The 20,447-nt window shown below is 51.3% G+C and overlaps 1 protein-coding gene across 4 annotated transcripts in view; it reads right to left on the bottom strand.

The window, feature by feature from the left end:
* Positions 1 to 20,447, bottom strand: part of PREX1 (phosphatidylinositol-3,4,5-trisphosphate dependent Rac exchange factor 1) — a 166,996-nt gene that overhangs the window by 103,849 nt on the left and 42,700 nt on the right. The gene's annotated exons all lie outside the window — the stretch shown is intronic.

Here is a 20,447-nt window from a genome sequence, read left to right on the forward strand (position 1 = left end):
AAGCCTGACAAATGTGAAGCCTGCCACTTCTCCTAATACACTCACCAGGACAGACATCACTAATGGAGCCCAGATCCCTTTCCTGCTGAGTCTTGTCTATGCTGTTCAGAATGTCTCTCCCCCAATACACACACGCTGTTGTCATCTATACCATAATGTAGTTTGAGAGCCTTCCTAGTCTAACCCCAACTTCTCCGCACCCCTGGGGGGCTTTTTTTCCTGAAGAATGGTCTCATCAGAATGGGGTTATAGCAGGGCCCATAGGAGGGGGGCCCTGGCATTGAAATAGATAATTCTCTGTTGTGGGGCATCCTATACATGGTCGGATGTTAGCAGCATCCCAGGTCTCTGCCCATTACTAGTAGAGGCCAATAGCAGCCTCTAGTTGTGACAACCAGAAATGTCTCCAAATACTGTCCAACCTCCCCTGTGGGGAGAGAGGGATCTCCCTGAGTTGAAAACTACCGATTTATAGCTAAGTTAAGAAAATGGCTCCAGGGCCAAGTATTTTGGGTACAAATCCTGGCTCAGTCATTTGCTGGCTGTGTGACCCTCATCAGCTTCTGTGTCTCAGTTTCTTTTTCTATGAAATGGGTGCTGATGGTACATAGTTCCTTTTGGGGGGTGTTGAAGGTGTCCTTAAATTAGAAGGTGGCAATGGTTGCACAATGTTGTGAATATTCTAAAAACTACTGTGAATTACGCACTTTGCCTGGGTAGATTGTATAGTGTGTGAATTATATCTTAATAACCGGTTATGCACATACACATAAAGGCAGCAACGTCGTGGGGTTTTGTGAGAATGCGATGTCAAGAGAAAGTATATGTAGGCACAAAATGAATCTTCACTGAATTATCAGCATCAGCCCGAGCTGATCTGGGGCCTGCATGGGCGGGTGGCTTCGAGGAAAAGCCTAAAGCACCGAGACTGAGACCATGGTGGCTGGGAACAGGCTCCACTATGGGTGGTATTTCCCGCCGGAATGTCCCAGACAAAGCCGACCGAGTCAGTGGGGCCCCAGGATGCAGGGCGGGGTGGCTGGACGACCTGGGGTCCCCGTGCCCGTCTGCAGCAGCACAATGGGTGGAATGTGGTCTCCTCTCCATGGGGCTGACACTTGACATCTGAAGACAATGAGTTTCAAGAGGTTTTGTTTTTTCCTGGCCCAACTTTTTTTTTTTCCAGTCTCCCCACACAATTGTTCCTGGATCTGGTGGGGAAGCCGTGCCCCCTCAGCTTGGGAAGGATTGTGTTTGGAGAGTCAGGAAACAATGCACAAAAGTGAGAGAATGTAAAAATAGTGGCATTCAGGGAACAGCGAGGGAGGGGGTCTCAGCGTGGAGGTTTCCTCTGGCTTCTTTTTCCCAGCCCCTGCTCAGGCCCCTGGGAGGGAATGCAAGCCTGTGAAGAGGCTGCTGCGAGCAACGCCGATCTCAGGAGCACAGACCTTTGCTGCTCAGAGGTAGTTTGGGCTTTTAAATTTGGGGAGTGTTGGCTAGGTTCCCACCGCCTGCCACACACTGCCTCCTCCCAGGTCACCCCACCCTACCCCCACCCCCCACCTCCATTTTACAGAAAAGGAGACGAGGCTCTCCGTGGATCAGGTCCCAGAATATGCAGCTCCGTGGACAGAGCTGGGCTCTGTCTTGCAGGCCATCAGAGTCTGGACACTGACCTTCTTGCCACATCCACTGTGGCTAGTCTTGTCCAGGAGCCCTCACGTGACATCATCCAAGAACCTTGGCAGGTTCTTGGAACTGTAACAATTGACATACAGCAGAACCCATTTTCCCACAAGCTAACTGAGGTAAACAAGGATGGCGTTCCTAATGAAATGACATTGAACAAAATGGGGTTATTCGAGGGCCTACTGTACTCTCAGCTTCCCTAACGATCCCACTGGTGACGGGACCACTTCACTGAACTGGCCTCTTCCCAGTTCCACGAGGGCAGGCACCTTAGCCCCATGGTCCAGCACGGGGTCTGGCCTTCCAGACCCCAGAGGTGAAGGGAGGGAGACCTTCCAAGGGGATCCTGCAGGGGCCATGGGGCAGAGACCCCAACTGCCCTGGCCCCCTGTGGTTGGCTGAATAATGCTCCCTACACACACACACACCAAAACACACACACACACACACACACACACACACACACACACACAGATCCTAATCCCTGAACCTGTAAATATGTAACATCCAGCAAACAGGACTTTGCTGGTCTTGAGATGGGGAGAGTATCCTGAATTCCTAGGTGGGCCCAGTGTCATCACAAGGGTCCTTACAAGTAAGAGAGAAAAGGGGGAGAGCGAGTGTCAGGGTGATGCAGGGAGAAACACTCCTCTGGCTGCTGCAGGCTCTGAAGAGGGAGCAGGCCAGGAGCCAAGGGAGAGGGCCAGCCTCTGGAAGCCAGAAAGGCAAGTAGATGGATGCTCCCCTGAGCCTCCGAAGGGAGCACGACCTGCCAGCAACTTGATTTCCGCCCTGCATCTCCATTTCAGGCATCTGACCTCCAGAAATCTAAGATAATAAGCCTGTGTTATGGGACCAACTCCATAGGAATTGGTTGTCACATCAGCAAAGGAAATTAGTAAAACCACTTTTTTTATGGACAGAGCTCAAGGCATGTCCATAAAAAATAAATACATACATACATACATACATACATACATACATACATAAATAAACCTCCATCACATCTCCCTTCATCGCAGTTGAACATAATCCTAATAACCCATTATTATTATGAATACATGACAGAAATATATATTACAGCTATATACTTCCTGCATTACTTGTCTTCTAATTAGTAAGCTGTGAAATGTCTTCTTTCCTCACTCCTAACTGTCTCTATTAACACATATTCATTAAGGACAGATGGTCTGATAACAATAATTAGTATCATAGTTATAATATTAGAAACTATCCTTTACTATCCAGCTCGATTCAGTTGCTGTGTAGACAGCAAGAAGCCATTTAGTGAGATCAGGACACCAAGTCACCTGAACCACGTGACGCCTGTTTTCAATGGGGTGTGAACACGGGAACCAGCTGCACCGTGTGTGAAGTCCTGACTGGAGGCCGACACCAAGAGCACGTGAGGAGGTGACGCTGCAGCCCCGTTTCAGAGACAAGGAAACGGAGTCTTGGGGTCATGTGCTCAAGGTCACACAGGGAGGAAAGAACCGAGCCAGGATTATAGTGTCTCTTGGGTTCAAAAGCTGCGAGGATTTAGCTGGGAGTGGGGGAGTGGTGGGGCCTGGTGGGATGACCAGGAGTCAAGAGGCCTAGATTATTTGGATATTCCGATTAGAGTAAGCTGCCCTGCTTTTGGCAGGACAGTCCCGATTCTTAACAATTTGTCCCAAGGTGTTTTAAAAAAAAGTCCCAATTTTTCTTTCCAAAAATCTGACTTTTTTTTTTTTTTTTTAAACGCCACGGGACGCGAGACAAATTGTTAAAAATCGGGACTGTCCCGCCAAAAGTGGGACGTGTGGTCACCTGAGATTAGAGACACGCTAGGCAAGTCACAAAGGGGTTTTGACACGATGAAAATGTGGCCGCCCGTGGCCCAGGGGCCCTGGGAAGGGAGGGGAGAGGCTCTGGTTCGAGTCCCCACCCACCAGCGGGGAAGAGCGTGTGAGTGTGAACCTCCGTTTCCTCTTCTGCGAGTGGAGATCCAAACACCTCCCTCAGGAGATGGAACAGATACCGAACCCCAGCGAGGCTCCGTGCGATGATGCCACGTACATTACCACCGCTGATCCTATTTTATCTGTCGGTACATCGTGATCAAAGAAACCTCACCCCAACACGCTGACCACACTGTGTTTCCCTGACATTTCCCCCAAGCAGACTCACTCCACTGCAGCCACACTAGCTAGTCTGCCTTTTCCTAGGACACACCGGGCTTACTCCCGCCTCAGGGCCTTTGCACATGCTGTTCCCTCAGCCTACATAGACCATTACAGCACAGGCAGGTCCACTGTCACCTCCTCAGAGAGCCTGCCCTGACTGACCCGGCTAAAGTGGCCTCCCTGGACCCTGCCCGGTCACCCTCTCCCACACCCTGTTTTAATTCCCTCTAAAGCACTGATCACAGTCCACGTGTAGTTTTATGCGCTGACTGGTTGTCCTGCTCCCCATGGAGAACCAGCCAGCTCTGTGTGTCTGGTTCACTGCTGTATCCACAGCACTTGGTAGGAGGCAGATAGAAGATGCCCAGAAAATACTTGTGAAGAGAAGAAAGGAGGGAAAGACACAGAAGCCTCTGAACCTCTGCCTTTTTGTGTGTACTACCGGGTAAAATCAGAGCCTCTCTCTCTTAGGGCTCTTTGAGGATGAAAAGGAGCATTACATGTGCTCAGCACAGGGAAAGGAACACCAATAAAAGCTCGCATTTTTAGAAAACCACAAATGTCCACCTGCAGGAGAATGGCTGAACAGATTGTGGTTTACTCGCACAATGGGATTCAGCTCAGCAATCAGAAGAAACACTGTGACACACACAACGACACCGACGTGTCCTGAAAACACGCCCGAGCAGAAGAAGTCGGACACAAACAGGTGCAGCCCGGGGTGACGCCACGTCCTCAGACACCGAGAAGCTGGCAAAACCCGTCCCCGTTACTTTTCTAACCAAAAAGACTAAGTCTTTACCCTCCCTTGCAGGGTACTGACTGGCAAGGGGCATGAGGTGACGTCTGGGATCAGGGAATGTTCTAGACTTTTGCCTGATGGTGAGGCACAATAAAAGCCCACGGAGGTGTAGACTGAAGACTTGTGTACTTCACTGTGTGTCCTTACACTGTGAGAAAAATCATTCAAAAAATTTTTTTTCAGCAAAGTGATGGAAAGGATTGTTCCTGAGCCCCCACAGTCATCATGCACCTGCCCGGGCTCCAACAGCACCATACCCATTCGGACCATCCCAGGCCCCACCCACACAGCCCTGGCTTCTGTGGGGCCTGCTGACAAAGGGACAAGCTGCCCTCCACACTCAGGCTCTCACTGCTCCTCCCCACCCCCAGCCCAGCTTCTGAGAAGATGCACGAACAGGAAGACCGTCTGCTCTGAAGTTCTGAAGCAAAAAGGTCAGGGGACGGGGAGCAGGGGGCTCCCCCTAAATAAGACATGCCATGAATAGCAGGAGGATCCCATCCGGGCCCTGGCAGGTGTCCCCCACCACCACCAGCACTGGGATAGCCACAGATGTTGGCCCTACAATCCCTGACAGGGAATCCAGAGACCCAGCCCCGAGCACATCCTGGCTATTCAGGTCGGCACACACCACTGCATGGCGCTTCCCTGTTCAAAACCCTTTGACAAGGGCTACCACTCTCCGAATGAAACCACACTCCCCGCCATACACAGCCTGGTAAGTCTCGCTCAACTTTTACTTCCTACACACACACACCCAGGCCCCCTCCCCATCTCCTCCCACGCTGGCCCCTCTGGTGTCCCGAGAACACACCTCGCCGTCCCCTGTGCCTGAACACCTGTCCCAGGAGCCACGGGATCCGTTTCCTCGCCTCCTGCAGGTCTCTGCTCACACATCGCCTCCTGCAGGTCTCTGCTCTCGCCCTGACCGCTCCACTTAAAACCCCACAGCGCCCAGTGCCCTGAACTTGCTTTATTGTGTCCACAGCACCGATCACCCACGAATACTACAGACCTTTCATACTTAATATCTGGGCTTCTCTTATTTAATATCTTCATTGTCTATCTTCGTTGTAAGCTCGAGGGGGGTGAGAGCTTTTGTCTGCCTTGTGCATGGTTACATCCCTAGCACTGGTTCAATACATTACTCGCAGGCCCAAGGAGGCAAACCAAAGGCCTGTCACAGGATTGAATGTCTCGTCATTTCCGGCATCATTTGTGTTATCTTTACCATTTAAATGGCACAGTTAGAAATCTGGTTTTAAAAGCCAGGTTGGGGGCCATCCCTAGGTCAGTGAGATGGGTATAAAAATTACCCAGGGAGCTTTTCAAAAAAACACACTAGCCCTGGAGGGACGCCAGGACGTTTCAATGTGATTCGAGCTGTCCGGGGAAAGCCAGGGGACCCATGTCTTTGTAGAAGCTCAGAGCACGGAGGTCAGGAGCAGGACCGCCGTCAGGGAGGGCTGCTCAGGAGGACAGAGAGGACCCTGACAGGCAGGTAAGATCGGGCTGAGCCAACTCCCAGGCCCTGCTACTCAGCCGCTCCCATTCAGAGGAAAGGAAGGGCCGGCACCTGCATCGTTAATACACTTCCCCAGGGGCCTGCCACCGACACTGATGCTTGGGTAGTGCTGGCTGAGTCTGATCTTCCAGTTTAAATGTGTATTCATCGTCAAAATCAACGAAGTCACAAGAAAACCAGAAGCCACGCATCCCAACAGCGCCCACAGCTAATACCTCGGTGTGTCACCGTCAGCGGTTTTCTGAAGAGTTTTGAAGGTACAACTGCCATCGTGGGATGCACGCAATCCAAGTGTCACCTTTTCCTGCTCGGCAGCGGCTGGTGACGTGGGTGTGGCTCGTGTACCTCCCCATTTCCCCATTCTGGGACACTTAGGTTGTTTCCAATGCTCTCACAGGGGGTGCTTCGATGAACATCCGGTACCTACTTCTAGGTACCAGATCCACCCCATACTTGGGATTTTTTTTTTTTCTTGGATTCCGTTTTAAGCTTGAAATCCCAGGGTCCAGGGGGCATCATGTTAGGGAGGTTCCCGTTAAGGAAGGTGACCAGATGTCCCGCTTTTGGGGGAGACAGTCCCGATTTCTAACAATTTGTTCCCCGTCCCGCGGCGTTTAAATGCTGCGGGACGTGGGACAAGTTGTTAGAAATTGGGACTGTCCCACCAAAAGTGGGACATCTGGTCACCTTACCATTAAGTCTTTGCATTCATTTACTGCCCCGGAGTAATGTCCAAGGCGATGCATTCCAGCCTTGCCAGAGGGGCAGCCCCACCAGCGTGCAGAGAGGACTCGAGGCCTGGAGAGAGAGAGAGACACATGCACGGCTGCTGCTCATTGCAAATGTGCTTCCCGCTGGATGCTGTACTGAGTGCTTTATCAACATGAACTCACACAGCCCTCCCTGACCGCTGGGAGCTGGGGCACTGAGCACGCATTGTTGGTGTCAACCATGTTTACTGTTCCTATGAGGATGATCTGTCCAATCACATCACTGAGGAAAGTCAGGGTTCCAGAAAGCTGGGCTGGATTTCTTGGGTGGCAAGAAATCCCCACAAGCAGGGACAAGGATCCCATCCGTCAACACCCTGGTGAAGGGCCGCTCCTGGTGATGAGGCCAGCGCTGGCCCCTGTGATATCAGGGACCCTGCCTGCTGGAGTGATGTCCCAGCCTGTGGGACAGGACCCAGGGCCAAGCCCTTGGGAATACGGCAGAGAACCAATACCTGAATGAAGGCGTGAGTCTGCAGACACATCCGTGGGCGAGGCGGTGACACAGGGGTACGGTACCCCAGTGCCCCACATAGTGTCCTGGCCGCCAGCCACAAACAGACCCAGAGTCCTCTCTCGTCAGCTCCAAACAAACCTCCCAGTTCCCCTTTTCCCTGTGCGGGACTTCCCACCAGGTCGAGCTGAAAGGAAGTTGGCAACCCGACAAGGATGGTGACAGCAACACAAATCGTTTCGTGTCTGCTGAAGAAAGAGGAAGAGGCCGCTGGGGCAGGGCGAGGGCTTCTTTCTCCGTCCTCTGCCGTCCGTCCGGCCGGCCGGCCAAGGCCGGCCACCGGGCAGCATGCCAAGGAGGAGTTGTCTGGGGAAATCAAACAAGCCAGCTCAGCGACCACGTGTCCGTGAGTCAGTGGCTACCTTCGCTGGTCTCCGTTTTAGTCATCTGTGAGATGGACAGAACTACCTACCTAGGGGGCAGCTGCGAAGATTTAAACAGGAGATAGCCTGAAGCATGCTCACTGATGCAGAGCATCAAGCACACACTTCGTCATTGGTTCAAGCCTTTCATCCCGGCGCTTGGCCACCACAGTCTGGCAGGGCTGAGGCCCCACCCACTGGCCTCCCCGGGCCCACATTAACCCTCTTCCTGATCGTCACTAGCCACGGAAAGCACCAGCCACCTGCCAGGCACACGGAGGCAGTAACTTTCAGGGAAAGAATCTTTGTCCACTCAGCAAGTGACCACTGAGGAGGTGACACGTGGGCTGAGACCTACACAGAGTGGAGGAGTGAGCCCTGAGGACCCCCGGGCTGTGTGTGGATTCTGGACTGTAGTTGGGGTGGACGCAGAGCGGGGTGCCCCCAGGGAGGAGGCTGTGCAGGTGGAAGTGACAGCGGACTAGACCAGGGTGGTGACATGGGGATGGGGGAAATGGTGAGTTTATAGATGTATTTTCAAGGCAGAGCCCGCGGGTTTTACAGACGGATGGGTGCGGGGAGAGAGAGAGAGAGAGAGAGAGAGAGAGAGAGAGAGAGAGAGAGAGAGAGAGAGGGAGAGAGACAGACACTCCCTGGCTTGAGACACGGGCAGGATGAAGGTCACTTTTACTGAGACAGGAAAGACTGTGGTTTTGGGGGGAGGGGACGAGAGTTCATGGGACATTTTCAGTCTCTGCCCTCGTGCAAGCCAGCCCAGCAAGGGAGACAGATCATCAGGAAACAGTTGCACAATGTAGATTCAACTGCAACCGTGCTGAGTGCGAGGAAGCAGGGCTAGGTGAGGGACCCAGGAGGGGGTGTTCAGCTGCCTGGAGGAGGCACATGGGAGCTGAGGCCAGGAGGCTGAGGAGCCCAAGAAGAGCATGGAGGTGTGGAAGCTGCTGCCGCCGCTGTGGGACCAGGCCCAAGAATGAAGGCAGTGTGGTCTCTGAGGTTCAAATACCAGACCCTTCTCTTTCTTGTTATGTGGCCTTGGGCTGGTGACTTCACCCCACTGTGCCTCAGTTTCCTCACCTAGAAAGCGGGGTCCTTGTGCCCACGTTGGGGGGTGAAGCTCTGGAGACCCAGAGGGCGATGCCACCTCCCTCCCCGGAGCCTCGGTGAAAGCCGCTCTGTCAGGGAGGCTGGACGAGGATGGCTACACCCACCGGGCTGAAACCGCAGGCCAGGGCCGGACACGGCTGCAGGCCAGCTGCCTGCCCTCGCTGCCCAGGCCATCCCTGCGGGAATTTCCCCATGGGTGCAAACAGAAATGCTCGGAAAAGACACGGCCTCCCCATCGGCCGCAGGGCAAAGGTGTTTTTCCACAGTGAGGCCGAGTTTAAACGGCTGTGCAGGGCAGCCGGAGAGAAGAGGGGCCTGGCCAGCAGGCCACAAGAACCCAGTTTCTCCCCAGCTTTAGGGAGACAGGGCGCCGGTGGGCTGACTCCTCTACAGGCCAGCCACCACACGCCTGTGCACACGTCTCCACCACCTGGGACACGCTGCTTCTGCCTCCTTGAAGGCACTCGTTTACTCGCTCCACGGGTACCAGCTTTGGCACCTACGAGGAGCCAGGCCCTGTTCTGGTCCTGGAGCTAGGACCGTGAACAGAAGTTACAAAGCTCCCGCCCTCATAGAGCTGCTGGGTGAGAGGCACGTGTGATTAACACTGGATAAATGTTATGGAGAAAAATCAAACAGGAAAAAGAAAAGTAGCATGGGGAATGGCCCGGCCAGTGGGGACAGCATGTGCAAAGGCCCTGAGGCAGGGGCCTGCGTGGTGTGCCCGAGGAATAGCAAGACCACTGTGGCTGGAGCAGAGCAAACAGGTAAGGAGAAGGGACTAGGCAAGGTGACGCCGATGGGGGCTTCAGGGACTCAGGCAGAAAGGCACACAGGGACCGGATCACACTGGTTAAAGACAGGATTCTGTTCCAAGCACGGCAGGCAAGGCTCTGAGGAAGCACACGCAGCAGCCTGACCGTAGGGGGAAGGAACTCATCCTCCGTGATGGAGAGTGAGCACAGCCCCATTTTCCCCAGGGCAGTGCAGAGGACACCTCCCCACCCACCACCGGACAGGCCCCTCACTCTCCTGAGCCTCGTTTGTCCCCCAGACTCAGGCCACGGCGCTGCTATGACTTCTCTGCCCACGAGTACAGACCTCTCAGGTTCCAGTGTGTCCACTGGGCCCCCTCAGACAGTCCCACACAGGCTCTCAGCAAGCCAAGGTGTCCATGGAGGTGGTGCCTAGCAACCAGATGCCTGCTTAGCAACAGTGGGGTGGGATGGCAGCCGGACTCCATGGCAACTGTCAATTGGGCCAGGAGACCAAGCACTACTTTAGAGGGGGAGTCAATGGTGGCAAAAAAAATAAAAACGGGGAGGGAGGGAAGGGGGAAATGGGGCCAGGCTCCTCTCTGAAGCAGCGTGACTCACCAGCCCTCAGCAAACCCAGCCGGCACCACGGACAGGGCTGGAGGGCCAGGCCCCACTTCCTGCCCAGCACGGGTCCCTGAGTGGGTCCCGCTGCTTCTCTGGGAGCCTTCTCTCTTCTCCCAGGAAGGGAAACCGATGCCCACTACACGGGGACATGGGAGAATTCAGTATGAACATCAAATTGAGAACAGAAAGCCAGTGATTAGAGCCGATGTCCACCTGTGGACCGAAGTGACTGGGTTCCATTCCCAGACAAGGGCACGCACCTCAGTTGTAATCCCAGTCCAGGTCAAGGTGTGTGCAGGAGGCAACCAATAGACGTATCTCTCTCACCTCTCTCTGTCTCTCCCCCGACCCGACCCAACCCAACTCCCTCTCTTCCATTCTCTCTAAAAAGAAATGGGGGAGGGGGAAATATCCTCAAAAATGTTTTTAATGAGAACAGCAAGCCTTTAACGGAAACACTGATTCGGTGCCAGGCTCTGTGCTGCCATCATCTCATTTAATTCTCCTGAGGTAGGTGGCATACTTTACTAATCCCATTTCACAAGTAAGAAAACTGAGGCACTGAGAGATGAAGTATCCCACGCAGTGAGGGTCGGACCTCCATGCCAGGCCTCTGAACCACGTCGTCACCATCTCTGGTGTGCAAAGGGCCTAGGGTGCTTCTCTCACCCACTGGTCCAGCCAGCAAGGACTAACAATAATGGCAAGAGCAGGTGTGTCTTATGGACCAGACACTGTTCTACGCACTCCATTGCACTGGCTCACAACCTTGTGAGGTGGCCGCGGTGAGCAGCCCTTTGCACACAGGAGCAAACGGAGGACCAGGGAGTGAAGCAGCGTGCCTAATTAAGGTCCACGAGCACAGGGGGGCATGCAGCTCAAACACAGGCCTTCTGACACCAAACCTAATAGTTATGATTCCACCACCACCATCATCATCAGAGGCTACAGCGGGCACGCAGTAAGTATTCGACAATCACGATCTGCGGATAATGGAAAAGCCTCGGAGCCCCCAATTCCCTGACTCTACAGCCTGAAGCCTGCATGCCTCCTCCCAGATGCCTCCTCCCCGTGCCCTCCCTCAGCACCCCGCTGCCCCCCACCACACCCCACCATTCTCCTGAGGGTGTGCCGGCTCTCACTGGAATCCCCATCCCAGGCAGCTGCACAGAAGGCTGTTAACCCGAGTGTCCCTCTTTACCACGAAGCTGGACCTTCATCCCACCCACCCACTACCACCTGGCATGACCCTCAGACAGATCCTACAGGCAAATAAACAACTCCTTAAGGTCCTGTCACAACTATCTGAGAGCAAGCCTTGACAGTGTCCAGCGGGTGGGGAGGTGAGCATCTTAGATGCTGACAGGGCTCCAGGCAGCCAGAACAATACAGAGTGAACTCTGATCTAATGGCCATGGGCCTCGGGGTCACTGCATGGCCTGGGGCCAGCAGCTCCCGCTCTGAGACTTAGCTCCCACATCTGTAAAACGGCACAAGGATCAGAGGAGAGGTCAGAGATGAGGGCTGAGAACTGCACCAAAAACAGCTCTGACTGCAATTGTTACGATTCCACCACCACCACCACCATCAGAGGCTGCAAACACCAAAGCCTACAGAAGCAGGCAGGGAGGACAAGTGAAACTGGCCAGGTGTGGCACAAAAGGTGCGGATTGCGGCAAACTGGAGAGCAAACGCTCATCTAACGGGACTGCTGCAACTCTGCTCTCCTCACTGTCCCCGGGCAGACACACAGCCAGCGCTCCCTGTTTTCCCAGAGACATTAGAAATCTAGATTTCTGTGACAGTTTTTCCAGTTTCTAAAATCCTGTGCTAGCTAATTCTGAACTATATATAAAAAGCAAAGGAGCTAGAATAGCCAACATAATTTTGAAAAAGAATAATGTTGGAGGATACACACCTTTCTAACTTTGAGGATTACTCTAAAGGTACATTATTATGATACGGGTCAACGGTGTGGAATAGGGTCCAAAAACAGACCCACACCAATGTGGCTGCTTGATTTGTGAGAAAGATACAAAGGCAATTCAATGGAGAAAGAACCGGCTTTTCAACAGATGGTGCAGGAACAGCTGACTTCCTATGCAAATTAACGACCCTGAGCCTATCCTACACAGCTCATACAAGAGTAACTCAAAATGGATCATAGATCTAAACATAAAATTTTTAGAAGAACACATAGAAGAAAACATTTTGGCCTCAGGTTAAGCAAAAAGTCCTTAGATAAGACATTAAATGGAAGATCCATAAGAGAAAAATAAATCAATTAAAATGTAAAACTTTTGCTGTGCCAAGAGAATGAAAAGACCAGCTACAGAATGGGAGAAAAGATTTGCAAATGACATATCTGACAAGGGATCTATATCCAGAATATAAGCATAAATTCAGTAGTAAGAAAACAACCCAATAAGAAAATGGTTCCAAGACCTAAACATACACTTCACCAAAAAGGCTATATTGACGATAAATATGGACATGAAAAGACATTCAAGTCCTAGCTGGTGTGACTCCTGCGGACTGAAAGGTCCCAGGTTCGATTCCAGCCAAGGAAAATGCCTGGGTTGAGGGCTCAATCCCCAGTATGGGGCGTACAGAAGGCAGCCGATCAATGATCTTCTCTCATCACTGATGTTTCTATCTCTCTCTCCCTCTCCCTTCCTCTCTGAAATCACTAAAAATAAATAAATAAATAAATAAATAAATAAATAAATTCTAGTCCTGGCTGGTGGCTCAGTTGGTTGGAGTGTCAAAAGATTGTGGATTCGATTCCCGGTCAGGGCATATATCTGGGTTGTGAATCCAATGGTTGAGGCAGCAACTGATCATTGTTTCTCTCTCACATCAATGTTTCTCTCTCTCTCTCTCTCTCTCTCTCTCTCTCTCTCTCTCTCTCTCTCTCTTTTTTTTTTCTTCCACTCTCAAATCAATAAACATATCCTGGGGTAAAAAAAATTCAACATCATTGACCATTAGGGAAATGTACATTAAAACCACAGTAAGAGAGCATTATATTTCTTTAAGAATGGAAAAAAAAAAAAAAAGAAAAAAAAAAACCCTGAGAATAACAAGTGCAGATGAGGATGTGAAACCACAGACCTCTCAGGTATTGCGAGTGGGAATGTGAAATGGTACAGCACCTTTTCAAAACAATTTGGCAGTTTTCATAAAGCGAGGCATCCACTTAGCATATGGCCTCACTCCTGGCCCTTTACCTAGATGAATGAAAACTTACGTTCACCCAAAAACCTCTACACAAATATTTATAGCAACTCCACTTTTAATTGCCAACAACTGGGAACAATGTGTCCTGAATTCAATGGGTGGAATGGATAAACAGACAGTGGCATACCCAGACAACAGACACGACTCAGCAATGAAGCGGGACGAACTGCTGACACAGTGGATCTCAAAGGCCCTGTGTGGAGGGAAAGCAGCCGCCTCGAAAGGCCACGTGCGATGTGGCTCCATTCCTGTGGAATACGTATGTTCTGGAAAAGGCAAAACCACAGGGACAGAAACCAGACGAGTGGCTGTCAGGGGTTATGGATGCAGGAGAGTGCGACCTCTCTGTGGCCACATGGGAGAATTTTTGGGGTGATGGAACTGATCTATACCCAGATTGCGGTGTAGGAATATGACTCTATACGTGTATTAAAACTCCTAAAACTCTACACCCCCAAAAGTCATTTATAGTGTATATAAATGTTTTAATTAAATATTTTTAAAAATCTCACACTGGGTATCAAAAGAGACATGGGTTTTTTTTAATACCTATATAGATAGAATGACACAGAATTATACATGTGGGCATGTGTGAATTAATGCATACACATAGCCCGGCCATTGTGGCTCAGTGGTTGAGCATCAACCTATGGTCATGGTTCAATTACCGAACAGGGCACATGCCCGGGTTTTGGGCTCAATCCCCAGTTGGGGGCATGCAGGAGGCACGCTGACCCTTGATTCTCTCTCATCATTGGATGTTTCTCTCTCTCTCTCCCTCTCCCTTTCTCTCTCTGAAATCAGTAAAAAACCTATTAAATACACACACACACACACACACACACACACACACACACACACACAAACACATTTCCTAATTCTATATACTGAGAGGCCCCAGATGTAAAGAAGCAATGAGCACACCCAGCACAGAGATAATCGAGGTTTCTAAACACCATCTATCCTTTAATTTAAAATATATATATATATACAAAACACAAAACTTGGATAACTGGTTGATCCCGGATCCAGGACAGAAAAGTCATGTGATGCCAGCAAATAAAGAAATGCTCGACAGAAAGAGAAAGGACATATGTGATGACAGGATGCCCACCTCTCCTGGGCAGGACCCTGGGAATGCCTCCTTCGCCAGGGCCATGCCCACCCACATAGCCCTGCCACATGTCCACGAAGCCTCTCCCCCACTTCCCACACTCCTTGTGCCAGAAAGTCAACCACTTACTGAGAGGCCCCACCTCCCAGGACCCTTCTAATTTAAGGTTAGCATCAAAAGGGGAAGGCCTGCTAGTCTCCCATGGAAACGTGAGCAGTATATGGGTGGTCTGCCTGCCAGGGCTGGGACTACTGACCTGCTGAATGCTCTGCTGCAGAGCCCAGAGAAGTCAGTGAATTTCTAAGGGACTCAGTTTCTCCATCTACTAAATGGGAATAACCACATCTGCACTGAACTTCCCAAAGGGATGTCCTGAAGATCAAAAGTGCCCTAAAAAGTTCAAAACAGCAAACATCAGACTAGTGAAATAATGATGATGATCTAACATTTGTTGAAATACACGTGTGTGCGTATAGCTCATATATATATATATATATATATATATATATATATATATATATATTAGTGTTTTCTAAATTTTTTACAGAAACTCCTGTATATAATTCTATCAACAACCTTATCATTAGCCCCTTTTACAAATGAGAAAACTGAGGCCCAGAGAAATAAAGCAACTTATCTATGGTCACGCAACCAACAAGTAGTAGAATGACAACTAGATCAGAGTCTGTGCATTTTACATGCGTTAACACACTTACTTTTCACAGTAACCGCCATAATGAGTACCATCATCATCCACATTTTACAGATGAGGAAACTGAAGTCACTTAAACGACTTACCTGGCTACATAAGGATGAACCCATCCTATACAAAGGTCAAGAGGGCAAGAGTCAGGAGACCTGGGCTCTGGGGCCATGTGTGACTCAACCTGGCCACACAGTCGCTCACAAGCTCTTCCCCTGCTGAGTCTTGATGCCGTCACAGGCCACCAAGTCAACTAACAGCAAAGAAAAGAGGTAGATTCAGGCCAAGTGTCCATTTCCAGATCCCACGGAAGGACTGTGAAGGATTCTCAACATGTCTGCAGAGTATGCTTGTGATGAGCTGACTTAAAATAACAGCTGGTCAGGGAAGGTCTGCTGAGGAGGTAAAGTTTCAGCAGAAAACGGAAGGGTGATGGGCACAAGCCATCGAGATGTCTGGGAGGGAACAGCTCGGGAAAGCAACTAGAGACAGGACGGTGCTCAGAGGGTCCGTGGATCAATAAAGGACTTGGGCTTTTCCTCCAAGTGTGGTGAGGAACCCCAGGAGAGGTATCACAAGGAGAGGGGAGGGAGAAAATGGGTATCCTGGTCTGACTTCGGTTTGAACCAGATCTCTCTGGTTACTGTGGAGAGAATGGAGGAGAGGCAACGTGATCGGGTCTATTGCAATAGCCCAAGCAAAAGATGAGAGGGATTTAAACCAGCATGTTGGGTAAAGCACGGTCTCTGGAGCCAGGTGGCAGGGGTTCAGATCTCAGGTCTGCCATTACTGCTGTGTGACCTTAGGCAAGGGGCTTTCCCTCTCTGGACGTCAATGTCCTCGTCTGTAAAATGAAGATGAAAAGAATGCATGCCTGACAGGGCTTTACGAAGATGAATGGAGATACTACTGCAAAGTGCATGAAAGAGCTAACCCTATATTGGCATGTAGAGAGCACACTGATGGTTGAATAAGGTGGTGGCAGGGAAGGAGGTGAGAATTAAATGACTTGAAGGCTGACCAATGGGATTTGGTGCTGGACTGGACACTGGGATGGCTGAAGGAGAGGATCAAGAGTGACTCCCACCCTGGCCTGTGTGGCTCAGCTGGCTGAGTGTCATCACATGCACCAAAAGGTCGCTGGTTCGATGACCGGTCAGGGCACATGACCTGGTTGGTGGTGTTGACCCCTGGTGGGAGGCAACCAGTAGATGTTTCTCTCTCACACTGATGTTTCTCTCTCTCTCCCCTTCTTCCTTCCTTTATCTCTAAAATCAATAAAAATATATTTTTTTAAAAAAGAGTGACTCCCAAGTTTCTGACCTGAGCAACCGAAGGAAGGAGCTGACATTAACTGAGATGGGAATCCAGAGATGAGGTGAGATCACTGGGAAGAAAGGAGATCCCCAGGCTGAGCCCAGCATGGCCCCGACCATCACAGCTCAGGAGGAGCAGAATCAGCGAAGGAGCCGGAGCGGGACCAGGGAAAAGCAGGAGCCCGCCACCCTGCAATGTGCCCTGCTTGTTTCGGGAATGAGGCAGGTCTGTCCCCTCCACCACCCTCCAACTTCTCCAGACCAGAGACACATCCTACAAGGCTCCTCTGTGTCTACTCCACCACCTGGTATCCAAGTACCACCACGCTTTCAAACTATTGCAAACAAGCTGACTGCTTCTAGAATCATTCCCCAAACAGCGTGCCAGCGCAAAACGAGAGCAATAGTTGCAAAGGGAAACGACAAGTGTTGCAAAAGATACTAGATTTTATGAGATCCGTGAAAGCAATGCTGGGAAACAACAGCCGGTTGCCAAGCAAAGCGGTAAACACGGGAAGACCTGGAGGGCAGACAAGTTCACGTCGCAAGGGCGAGGAGCCAAAGGAGACAAGATAGGAGCGTTCCAATGGGGGTGGTCTGAGCATCACAGACGGGCCTGCCGGAGAACCACGACGGGCTCTCAAGTTTTTTTTTCAAAAATGCCCCTTTATCCTCATACTATTTATCCTCACACTGTAAAGGGCAGCCTGACGTGAATGGCATCAGATCAAGCAACCACTGGATTTTATCAGAAAAACAATGCATCCCCCATGGAGAGAAACCAACAACTCACTCACTCCAAGTTGCCACTATCTCCGGAATACTACCGTATTATCCTAATAAGTGAAAGGAAGAAATTCAACTGATTTGTAGGATGCTGGTTTTCTTCTCCCAGGGGAAGCCTGCTTCTAGTCCCTCCTCCACATGCACTCCCCCAGTGACCACGGCAGGGCCATCTCCCATGGGTTCTCGGCTGCAGGCCTTGCTCCGGTGCCAATCGTTCCGTGATGGGGAGGCCAGCCTGGGCCTGCAGACTGCCGGGCTCTCTGGGACCCACAGGCCTTCCCCTCTTCCTGGGGAAACCCCTTCACTGGGAGCAAGAGGCTGACTTGCCCACAGGAAGCACAAACCCACCAGGAGAGAAAACCAAGCGGACTGCTGGGCATGCAGCCGTGAGTGGGAAATGCCCAGCCTCCTCTCCCGGAGACATCTGCCCCCACAGCGGCCCCCTCCCGCCCTGCTGGCCCTGCAGGCAGCAGCCATCAGCTACCCAGCCTGTCGCCAGTGGGCCCATCCTTGGGCAATCTCCTAAAGTTTTTACTTTAAATGAGATATAAATTATAAAGTGTACATATTTAAGTGTTGATCGACCTATGAGTACCCTGCCCAGAGCAGGAGAGTGTCTTAGCTAGCAGGCCAGCTGGAGGACAGCAGGCAGCAGGCTGCCCAGCTTCCACCAGTAATAAGTGAAGGCCAACAGCAGGCCAAAGGTCGCCATTAAGACTCAGTCATTAAAAATGCTTAGGATGCCGAGACCGTTTTTTGGCTCAATGGATAGAGCGTCGGCTTGGGGACTGAAGGGTCCCGGGTTCGATTCCGGTCAAGGGCATGTACCTTGGTTGTGGGCATATCCCCAGTAGGGGGTGTGCAAGAGGCAGCTGATCGATGATTCTCTCTCATCGATGTTTCTAACTCTCTATCTCTCTCCCTTCCTCTCTGTACAAAATCAGTAAAATATATTAAATAAATAAATAAATAAATAAATAAATAAATAAAAATGCTTAGGATGCTAAGGGCTGCTGGTGCCCTGTGCCGGCCACTCTGCCCAAGACACTGGCTCCAGGACTCCTCCCTCGGTGGTGATCAGGTTTGGCTTCAGACAGTGGGGCAGCCCAGCACTCCCCAAACTCCTTCCGGGGGCCTGGCATCTGGGTGGCAGAGTGTTTAGGCCAGTTTCAAGCTCAGGAACCACTGCTGATAGGCAAACTCTGGGTGTCCCCTCTGACCCTGGAGAAGTGGCCCTCATCTCCTCAACCGTAGCAAAAACTCACTCCAGCGGGTCACCCTCTCTGAGCCTGTAGCATCGACCTTCATGATTTCAGTCCCCCGGCCATTCGGGCCCATCCAGTAGCCCCAGCTCAGATATTTCACAAATACCTGTGCGCTCCTGCCATGGGCTGGGCAATGAAGACGCAGGAAACGAGAGAAGCCCAGAGCGCACTTGTAGTGAAGGAGCCAGGTTACCCACAAACCAGCACACACACAAACAGGGAGACCACTGGGGAAGGGGCGGGGTTTCTGGGTGATGGTCAGGGAAGACCCCTCGGAGGAGGAAGGCCTCACAGGGGCAGATGAGGTGGGTTCTCGGGGACATGGTCCCACAGTGGGAAGAGAAGGGAGGCAGGGCTGTGCAGAGGTGAAGGAGGAGCCACAGCGGGGTGGGCAGTGTGGCTCCAAAGAAGGGGGCGGTGGAAGAGGGATCAGACTCAGCTGACCCAGGAATCTAGGTTTGCACAAAGTTCCCTGGGAAAGGGGCCTATGCCACGCTGAAGATGTGGGGGGAGGGGGGGAGGTGGTAAGACTCCTTTGGAGGACAAATTAGTGTCCTCAGAGGAAGCAAACCAATCCCCTGCTGGATTCATCCTACAGAGACACCAGCACCTGTGTCCCAAGACATGCCATGCCACAGAGACAGAAAGCAAAGCAGTGAGAGACAAGCATTCTCAAGGGAGGAGAGAGGAGGGTTTGAGGAAAGAGAGGGGGAAGGAAAGAGAAAAGAGAGAGGTAAGGAGATGAGAGAGAGAAAGGAGAGAGGGGAGGGAAGGGAAGGGAAAGAGGGACAGGAGAGAAGAGAAATGGGGAGGGGAAAAGAGAAGGAGAGAGGAGAGAAGAGGGGGGAGGGGAAAGAAAGGGAGGACAGAGAGTGGGGGAGGGGAGGCATGGAAAGGACAAGAGGTCACTGGGGTGGTCAAAGCATCTCTGGCTGATGACCCGCGACCCTCCTAGTCCCCACGCCCCATCCCACACCCTGAGACCCTCTCAGAAGACCGCTTGGCCACAGCATGCTGGCGACCCTCTGGGGATTCCCTCCTGGGGGCATCACTGATGGACGAGACTCCCACGCCCTCCCTGCCCACCACGGTGGTGAGTGGTGGGTTTCCAGTGCCCCCTCAGCCCCAGGCCCTCCCAGAAGAGAGGCGGGGAGAATCCTGTAACCCTGGAAACAGACACTGTGTCTGCTTGCCCAGGCCAGCCAACCAGAATCCACAATGTAATGTTTCAAAGGCCCCAGCACTTCCTACCTCACCTGTTCTTTCTGCCGCTCACAACATTGTATATTTATAAAAAAGAAAAAGAAGGGGGAAAAACCTTCCAAACACTAAAACAGAAAACCCCCTTTTTTTGCAAGGAATTTTATAAGCAGATCGGGAGGTGCTGGAAGGATTAAAGAAACCCCTAAAGAAGTCTGGTTGCAAAATGTTTTGAAAGAAAAAAAAAAAGAAAAAAAGAAAACTTTTCATGTTAGAAAACACCCACGGGTACATTTTTAAAGTCTAATTTTGAAAAATGATCAAAACACTTTTCTTTCTCCCAACGTCCCACATGACAAGTGGCCACCAGATGCTGGGGGCTAGAAATACGACTGTGGTTTGTTTTATTGTCTTTGTTTTTAAGAAACCTAAAAATTAGGGAAGTCGCAAATGCCCGGGCAAAGACAAACGAGGAGGACTGCCCACTTG

Source organism: Pipistrellus kuhlii, unplaced genomic scaffold, assembly GCF_014108245.1.
Source record: "Pipistrellus kuhlii isolate mPipKuh1 unplaced genomic scaffold, mPipKuh1.p scaffold_m20_p_6, whole genome shotgun sequence".
Classification (NCBI taxonomy): domain Eukaryota; kingdom Metazoa; phylum Chordata; class Mammalia; order Chiroptera; family Vespertilionidae; genus Pipistrellus; species Pipistrellus kuhlii.